Genomic DNA, 9,799 nt, shown 5'->3' on the forward strand with positions numbered 1-9,799 from the left:
TTCAAGGATATCCTAAGTTAAATGTAACATCGTAAAAATGTTCAGGAATACTTTTTTGTTATATACTTTCGAAGAAAGAACATCAGAAACATTGGACTTTTAATGTATAAAAGATATTTGTAATTTTTCATATCTTTCACTTTCTTCCATTTTACTCTACCATTCTCATGGCTTTTCATATCTTTTTATCTGAGCGCGATCATTTAATATTCTTTTAAATAAAATGATATAACGAATGGATTAAAAAAAAAAAAAAAAAATATTCTCCAAAAATAATCTAACGAAAGGACGAAATATTTAAGATTGAATCGATTATATAAGTATAGATACTTTTGTAAATTAATTCGAGAATTGAAATCATCGAGATTGAATTTCTCATTGTTAATGAATAATATTTTCGTGTCCCTGGTCTTACTCTCTTTCGAAGGTTCGAAAGTGTCAAGAACACTTGTAGCATGCTCGTTAGCACGCTATAAACGATAACACACCTAACAACATCTGGCCATTTCGCATAATAAACGTCTCACATATATTCAGTTTTGTACATAATTGATTCTTCGGTTTATCGAAGTTCACGCAAAAAAAAAAATAATAAAATAATAAATAAAAATTGACGCGTTAGAAAATATTGAAAAATCGAATTGATTATTTTTTACTTGAAAGCATATAAAAAATAAATTACCAATTTATCTGTAACTTGTTGCTAAAAAACAAAAAAAAATATATTTCAAACGCATTCTTCTTTTTTTTACGTATTCGAAGCTTCAACAAAAAATTACGTATAATATTAAATTAAAAAAAAAAAAAAAAAAAAAAAAACACGAAAATTTCTTATTCTTTTTTCTTTTCCTCTTTTTTTTGTTTTTGTTTTTTACACGATTCCAATTAATATTTTAAAAAATGTCCTTGAAATTCCAAATAGCTTTTGTTTATTTTTTTCTTCCTTTTTTTTTTTTTTTTTTTTTTTTTTTTTATTCGAACGCTCCCATATTACATAAAATTATAATGAGAGAAGTCGGTAAGAGTACTCGTAAGCGCCACTTAAAAACTGGTTTTGTGATGTAGAATATATATATATATATATATATATATATATATATACATATATATATGTATGTGTGTATATGAGAAAAGTGATTGCTTCTGGCAAAAACTCTTGTCAGTATAAGTATAACGAGAGCGCGCCCGATATTTTTGTATACATATATAGGAGGAGAAAACACTTTAACTAAAGTGGTAATAACATAGTTTCGCTTTTTAATTTTTACTCATCTCATCGCATCGATAACACATAAAACGTTAAATGATGTTATAACTAAATGGGATAGTGTTCACGCAATCTATTTGATCTACCGAGCAAATTATCAAGCTTTCAATATTATTCTCTCTCTCTCTCTCTCTCTCTCTCTCTCTCTCTCTCTCTCTCCGTCTCTTTCTCTCTCTATTTATTTTTGTTCTCTAAAGAATGACGAATATAAAAGTAATATTAATATATCATATAATTTTTCTATTAAAATATTAGATGCTTTTTTTCTTTCTTATAATACACATTAGAAGATTACATCTAAAACGAAATATATATTATGATAATGAATATAAAATTGGCCTAAATTATATAAATATATTTTACTCATTGATATACTTGTATATATTTGTTTTTCATAACATAGAAATTTTTGTAAAATAAAATATATTATCATAATTAATAATTGACTTAAGTTATAATTATAATTGTATAATATTTTATCTACATATATCAATTATAGAAAATATACTTTTATTAATTATAAATAAAATAAATGAAAAAATTTTACTTAATAATTCTCCCTTTACGTTTCCTTTAATACAAATTCCATTGCAAATAAAACAAATTGTAATAACGATTATGAAATGAGAATAATCTAAATCATACATTTATCCTATTAAAATATCCTATTAATTGGCTTCCTTTTTTTCTTTTTTTTTTTTTCTTTTTATTCTTTTCTTTTCTATTTATGATAAATACAAATCCATTTAAGACGCAATAGAAATAAAAATAAGTGAATAAAACCAATTCTTTTCGTAATACTTAAATAAAACAAAACAAAAGATCGCGTCCTCCGAAAATATATATAATCTCTCGAAAATGAAAAGACGGGAATAAGATTTTTTTTGGTCAGAAGAAAAAAGAGAAAAAAGAAAAACGAAAAAAAAAAAAATAAATAAAAAGAAAAAAAAAAGAAGAAAAAGGAAAAAAAAGAAAGAAAAGTGCATTATCGATCTAATTAGTCGAAATAGTTAACGTTCGTACATTTTGCAAAACGTCAATAACGATTATATCTTTTTTTTTTAACCATCATAGATGGGATCGTGGGACGTGGCTTTGCGTCATGGTCTTGCTATTATAGCGAGGATTTGGTAAAGGCAAAAGAGCCACACTTCGATATCAATCGGCATCTCGTACTTTCGTACCTTGGGAGAGATAAAAAATAGGTCGTACGCATTTCATTAAAAAGCGGACGAATTGCCTAACACTCGTAGTTGTCGTCGTCATCGTCGGTCCTGTGTCTCAGTTGTTGTCCGTAGGTTTCTCTCTTTCTCTTTTTCTCTCTCTCTCTCTCTCTCTCTCTCTGTCTTTCACTCTCTCTTTTTATCTCTCTTTCTCTCTCACTCTCTCTCTCTCTCTCTTTCTGTCAATTCAACACAACAATTCTGCGAGTGGGAATTAACGAGAACGCGGGAGCCACGATTAATTAACGTTGGCCTCCTCTCCTCACCAAGTTCGACCCACCTTGGGATTATAATTACCTGAACTTCGTCATTTCTCTCTCTCTCTCTCTCTCTCTCTCTCTCTCTCTCTCTCTCTTTCATTTTCTTCTTTAAAACTATACACACAGCTTTCTTTTCCTCTCATACACGAGAGCTCGATGAGATCGGTTAAAAAAAAAAAAAAAAAAAAAAAAAAAAGAAAAGAAAAACAAATAAAAAATTAAAAATTAAAAAAACTTGAAACAATCGTACGAGCTCGAATGTAAACAACAAAGATCACGAGAGTTTAAATCAAAATTATTATCCAACTAACAGTATATACATATATTTACGTGAAAATTTTTCTATATACGATATGCACTTACGATAATGATAATAATAATGATAATTATAATGATAATGATTATAGGTATCTGACGTGAGATTAACCGTGCAATATCTCAATAGAGATATACCTATACGAGATTTTCAACGAGAATAATACTTTTTTTATTTTCCTCTTCTTAATAATATCTTTTCTTTCTATTATCGAGAATAAATGTTTATTCCTCTGTATGAACGAATTTATAAATAAAATAAATATTGTCCAATATTTAAAACTCGTATTACAATTGTAATACACATTATTGTGACCATGATAAGATCGAACTTATACATATTGTTTGTAAACATTGAACTACGAATATAACATAATAATAATATGTTTATAAGGATAAAACGTAAGTAGATTTAACGAATACAAATATCTATAAGTGTGCCTTAACGTGCGTTATGTAAAATGAATTGAAATTATTGGCCTAAAAGATTACGATACCTATGTGTTAAATTGGACATGTAAAAAAAAAAATATATATATATATAATTGTGTAAATATCTATCATTGCTGTTAGATTTTTACAATCAATCACTTTCTCTTGTTATATATATATATAAATATATATATATATATATAAATATATATATATATATATAAATATATATATATTTATATTATTATTATTTCATTCTTCATATATTATTCATCATCATCTTTTATAGATCAATCAATGCGAATGCGTGACGTAGTTAATTAAGAATATGCTCTCTCATTGATCTAAAATATTCGAAAGTTATGTACTTACTTACTTACAAAGTATAGATATGTACAAGATATATATATATATATATGCACACGTCGATCAAGGTAATAAAAACGAATTGAAAGGCCCGTACAACCCACAAAAGATACGAACAAAACCTGTTCGACCATTGAATTTCAAACTTTCGACATATTTCGCATTGTATTTGCTGCTTAAACGCGATGAATTTGAAACTAGTCCATTACTGAAATACTGAACTATAATTATTCTTTATCATATAAAAGTCGAAACTAACAATACCATGAGAGCTTTTACATGTAAGGTACATACGTACGTATATACTATATTCATGTACAATATTCATGAAAAATGAAATTATTGTATTACAAGTGAATTCGAAAGAAAGTTTTTAAATAATTTTAAAAATCTATTGGTCTACTTTTACGCGACTTATTTTTTCTTTTTTCTTTTTCTTGATTTTTTTTTTTTAAACTAATTTTTATCTTTTCCAATGGCAAACGAAAAGATTTCTCGGCTTGAGGTTTCGTACAATCTGCAAAGAAAAATAAAAAGAAAGAAAAAAAAAGAAGGATAGGCTGGTGTCCTTAAAAAAAAAAAAAAAAAAAGGAACAAAGAAAGAAAAAGCAATCGTTTTTTTTTTTTTCTTTTGAACCACGTAAAAACTCACAATATATTTGTATTACGTTATATCAACATCACAATTTATCTCCATTAAAATAATTCGTATGCAGATACATATATTTTATTTAATATACCCATATCATGATTTATTTATTTTCATTATAATAATATATATTTAATTCTTTCGCATGAAGAATTAAGTCATAGTTTATTTATCATAATTTATTTGTCTCTATCGAAATAAAAATTTTGATTTATTTCTTTGTATTGCCAATACAATTTATTTGTATGTTTATCTATCAAAATTTATTTAAATCAATTACTTTCCGGATAAATAACAAGAAATAGATTCAATGTTATAAATTTGTAATCAAAAATATAAAAATCGATTGAAGTTGAGTGAAAGAAAAAATTTTAAAATTTTGCACCGTTCTCCCTCTCTCTCTCTCTCTCTCTCTCTCTCTCTCTCTCTCTCTCTCTCTAATAGCATATCGAACGTTTGTATCGGAAATAAAATAAATTTCCGCAACGAGGAATCGAGCGATACTAATTTGTACGAATCTCGTATTATAATACAGGATCTCCTACTGGGAAACGAAGTAACTCTGGTCGTTTATAACCCAACGCAAATTTATTTCCTTGTCACGATATTCTAGTATATACGTGCGCACACAACACACACACACACAGAGAGAGAGATACACATAGACAGACCATAAAACACAAACATAAATTATGATATCGCATATATACCTTTACTAACGAAGACTTGGCGTGTACCTACTTCTCTAGAGATTTTTCAAAAGGAAAAAAAGAAAAAAAAAGAAAAAAAAAGTAACTAGAGAAGAAAAAGAAAATAAAAGAAAAAAAATTTTATTCGCGACGTAACATACATATAATATGTATAATAATCATTCGGACTTTTATCCTCTTTTTGTAAGTTTATCTCTTTTTAAATAACGAATTTAAAATTACGAAAAAGAAAAGAGAGAGAGAGAGAGAGAAACGAGAGACAAAAATCTCAGAAAAAAGATCTAAAAATCTTTAAAAACGTTAAATATTAAAGCTACGCGATGAACATTTCAAATTACAATTTCTTTTCCTCTCTCGCCACAAACATGAATATTCTTTTTCTTTTTAAAGAAATTTCTAAAATTAAATGAAATTTCCAATCGAATTATTCCATTGATATTTCTCTATTCGCGATAAATGATGCGTAAATTAAAAAAAAAAAAAATCGTTCTCTTAAACGCGAACACCTTAAAAGGAAAATACGAAAGATATAAATATTTTTTACAATTCTCTTTAAAAATGATAAAACTTGTATTTTAAACATACTCGTATATTTTAATCAGATAAAAATTGATATAAAAATTATCTACATATATATATATATATATATATATATATATATATATATATATGTGTAGATAATAATTATAAAAAGAGAGAGAATAATTATAAAAAAATATTTAAAAATTACAATAATTTTGTGTACTAAAAAATATGCAATATTACCTTTAAATTTCAATAGCTAATTATCATTTTTCGTTCGGTGAAATACGCTTCGAGAGGTAGTAGTACAGATCAATATGATGTCAGACATTCCACATTAAAACGCTTCGATACGAAATATACTATGAAAAATAAATATTAACATATCGCGTATAAAATAAAAAAAAAAAAAAAAAAGAAAAAGAAAAGAGAAAGAAAGAAATTATCATCAAGATTAAATCATAGCATTTATTCGTCAGTAAAAATACGTTAATTTAAGTGAATCAATTAACTTTCAATTAATCATCGCATTAATCGTCGTATTATATGCTTATCTAATTAAAACGAAAAACAAAAAAATAATATAAAAACTTTTATGCTGCCCTTTATAATTAATTGAGTTAATATGCTTTGCTAATCATTGAAATACTTTGTAAAAATATTTTTTAATCGAATTAATCGATATTACGAGTATATGATAACGATATACGATAGATAGATGTACGAACGTCGTTATAGGAATATTCTTATAAAGAATAAATCAAAAGTTCTTAAATGATTATTAAAAATCATTTAAATTGATCTATAAAAATAATTACGATAATCGCAATAACTCTCTTTCTCGATAGATCTTAGATTATAATATATTTTTTTTTTCTCTTCATTCTCCTTTTCCTCAAATTGTAAAACTATAAGCATAGAAACATTTGATTCGTGCTATAGAGATGCACTATTTAATTACGAACAATTTAAGCAACCAAATGTCATGTATATATATATATATATATATATATATATATATATATATGCATGAATGTATATATATATATAAACGCTCTTGTGAACATCATCGAGAACACAAATGGTATGTAGCTGCGTTCGATCGTTAACTAATTCAGTTCAGACATCTACACGATATATGTGTACATCATATATGTATATACAATATATAGAGATTAATCCTATTAACGATGAAGATATTTAATTATCAAAATTAAATAAGATTTTAACGAAATGAAAATGATTACAAATTTATTGTGATACTAATAAAATAAAAATTTATTTTTCGAAAGTATCTGCATATATATATATATATATATATATATATATATATATATATATATATATATGAACTATAAAAAGAATTATTTTGAAGCGAGAAAGTTTGACAGGTTTCGAAGAGAAGGAGTCAAAGTTCAAACGTATATTAGAGAATCGAGAACACGAAATACCGTATTTCCGGCACGAACGTAGTGGCAAAAGTACAACTTCGGCAAGTTTGTCAACTCGGCTAAACGTAAAGTTTACAGTACAGAGGGTTCTGTCTTCTTTCTTCAAGAAAAAGAAAAATAGAAAGAGAAAAAGAATGAAAATAGAAAATAAAAAGGACTTAATGGCAACGTGTGAGTTATAATATTGTGTCTCTTCAAAACGTCGTCATCAGGAACTTTAAAATGTCTCTCTCTCTCTCTCTCCATCTCTCCATCTCTCTCTCTCTCTCTCTCTCTCTCTCTCTCTCTCTCTCTCTCCATCTCTCCATCTCTCTCTCTCTCTCTCTCTCTCTTTCTCTCTTTTTCTCTCATTTTTCTGTATCAGCAAATTTTCTAACTTCATTGAACGTAAGACATTGTGAAAAATACATTTTACATTTGATAGATATGTAACTTATATAAAATATATATCTGTAATTATTTACAACAAAGTATATACGAAATATTAAATAAAATATAATCAATGTCAATCAATTTTTCTCTTATCTATTGATAAGACATTCACTAAAATACATTTGTACATGTATAAAAAAGAAATATGTATATATATATGTATATATGTATACATATATGTACAGACGATATGATTAAGTTTATTTATATGTTAAAGTTCATAAAATGTATTAATGATCTTTGAGAATATCTGATGATACGATCTTATCACTAAGTTTCACCTTTCAAGTTGCATTAGATAGATACTACAATATAGTAAAAACAGAGAAAAGTTGATTTACTCAGTCGAGGGATTCTCAGACTTCAATTTAAAACTTTTTAGATAAGTTTGTATATTATTTAGAAGTATCAAATGGAAATCAACTCTATCTCTCCTATATGTCAGATATTTCCTTAATTAAATAATGCATTGTGTTAATTATACTAAACATTTGAACAGTTTCAAGAAGGAAAAAAAAAAGACAAAAATATAACATAATGTAAATAAATTAAATAATTAATAAATAAATAAATCAATAAAAAACAAATAAAATAAATAATAATGATAATAATAAAAAGATAAATACTATATAAGCAAAAAACATTATATATGTACCTGGACATGATATGCGTTATTTTCTCTTCTGTTTTATGAATGAGCGAATCGTTTAATTGGTGTACATTCCGTATTGATTTTTGATCGTAGATAAGTGGGACGCGTTGTTAATAAAGGCTAGGTTATGTTGATTTAACATAACGTATGTATAACGGTGACAATACATAGTTTCAAACAAGAACAGTTCATACGTTAATAATGTTTTTGCGAACTAATCTTTTTCTTGAATTTCATCGTCGTATTACATAATTAAATAAAAAAGCAAAAAAGAAACGATAACGGTTAACCATAAACTCAAAATCTAAACACCGAGCGATGTACTAATACATGAGTACAACTATTAATATTATTAATAATAAATTTATTCGTTTTTCTCGTACAAAATTGCCTCTTATGTAGTTTCAAAGAGACAAAAAAAAAGAAAAAAGATATGAGATACCTCATAGACGGTATAAAATACTCATCGACGTCGTAATTAACACAAACCGACAACAACGCAAAATGCTTATCAAATATTAATTCGTATAAACTTTCAAATATTCGTAGGACGCACCACCTACCGGAGCCACAGTTTATTACAACGAAAAGAGAGAGAGAGAGAAAGAGAGAGAGAGACAGAGAGAGGAGAGAGAGAGACTGTGTTCGTTCTAATACGAAATATAACAAAGGATATAAACTCGAACGAACGTTAACATAGAAAATATATCCAAACTTCACGTTAAACTATTCCAGTAATAATCTAACTTACAGTATTACACACATTCTTAATATAACTTCTATGGAACGTCAAAGAGAATATTAATATGAAGTAATATCACGAAGGATATACAAGAAGAAAGATATTTTGAAATATCTTTGCTTCGCGCCATTCTAGATTTAATTTTCTTACGCGAACAAATTCTTACATTATAAAACTAAAGATATTTTTAAGCGAGTGAATGAATCAAAAAAAAAAAAAAAATAATAATAATAATAATAATAACAATACAAACAATATAAAAATTGTATACTCACGTAAATGATCGATCAAGATATTTTACCCTCGAAGAGAGGAAAAAAAAAAATGTCGAAGAGATGTCCCCCGGTGTCCTCGCGGCTAAAGTATAAAGTAAATTGGAAAAAAGGAAATTGTCTTCTGGGATATATGTGCGAGAGAAAGAAAGAAAAAAAAAATGATAAAAAGAAAAATAGAACAAAAAAGAAGTAAACCCACCAATGTTAAATAATCGATTAAAATAATATCCTTTAATATCGTCGACACGTTTTAAGAATTACTTTTTATTAAACTCGTCTCGTACGATTCTATCACGTGGCGCGACCTTTACGATGTTACACGCGAAAGTTCAAAGAAATAGAATAGTAAACATCGCGGATGAGTCGCGTCGCGATACTGACGAGTCCTCGAGGCAGCGTGTAAACCTCATGCTAACGGGAGAACCGACTACCCCCACCACAATGCCATCTGCCAGCGCTCTCGCCCTTGCGCGCAATCCTATCCCTTCCTACATCCCCTCACT

At 27.0% G+C, this 9,799-nt stretch overlaps 1 protein-coding gene across 1 annotated transcript in view; it reads right to left on the minus strand.

Annotated features, from left to right (window-relative positions):
* Window positions 1-9,661, minus strand: part of thw (chitin-binding domain protein thawb) — a 104,241-nt gene extending 94,580 nt beyond the window's left edge. Inside the window, exons 1-2 of the mRNA XM_035863174.2 lie at window positions 9,496-9,661; window positions 9,297-9,378 (exon numbers count right to left, since the gene is read on the minus strand). The gene's annotated coding sequence lies outside the window, so the exon portion shown is untranslated. The remainder of the gene's footprint in view (window positions 1-9,296; window positions 9,379-9,495) is intronic.
* Between the last annotated feature and the right edge of the window lie 138 nt (window positions 9,662-9,799).

This window comes from Vespa mandarinia, chromosome 7, assembly GCF_050613455.1.
Source record: "Vespa mandarinia isolate Hongniang chromosome 7, ASM5061345v1, whole genome shotgun sequence".
In the NCBI taxonomy this organism is placed as follows: Eukaryota; Metazoa; Arthropoda; class Insecta; order Hymenoptera; family Vespidae; genus Vespa; species Vespa mandarinia.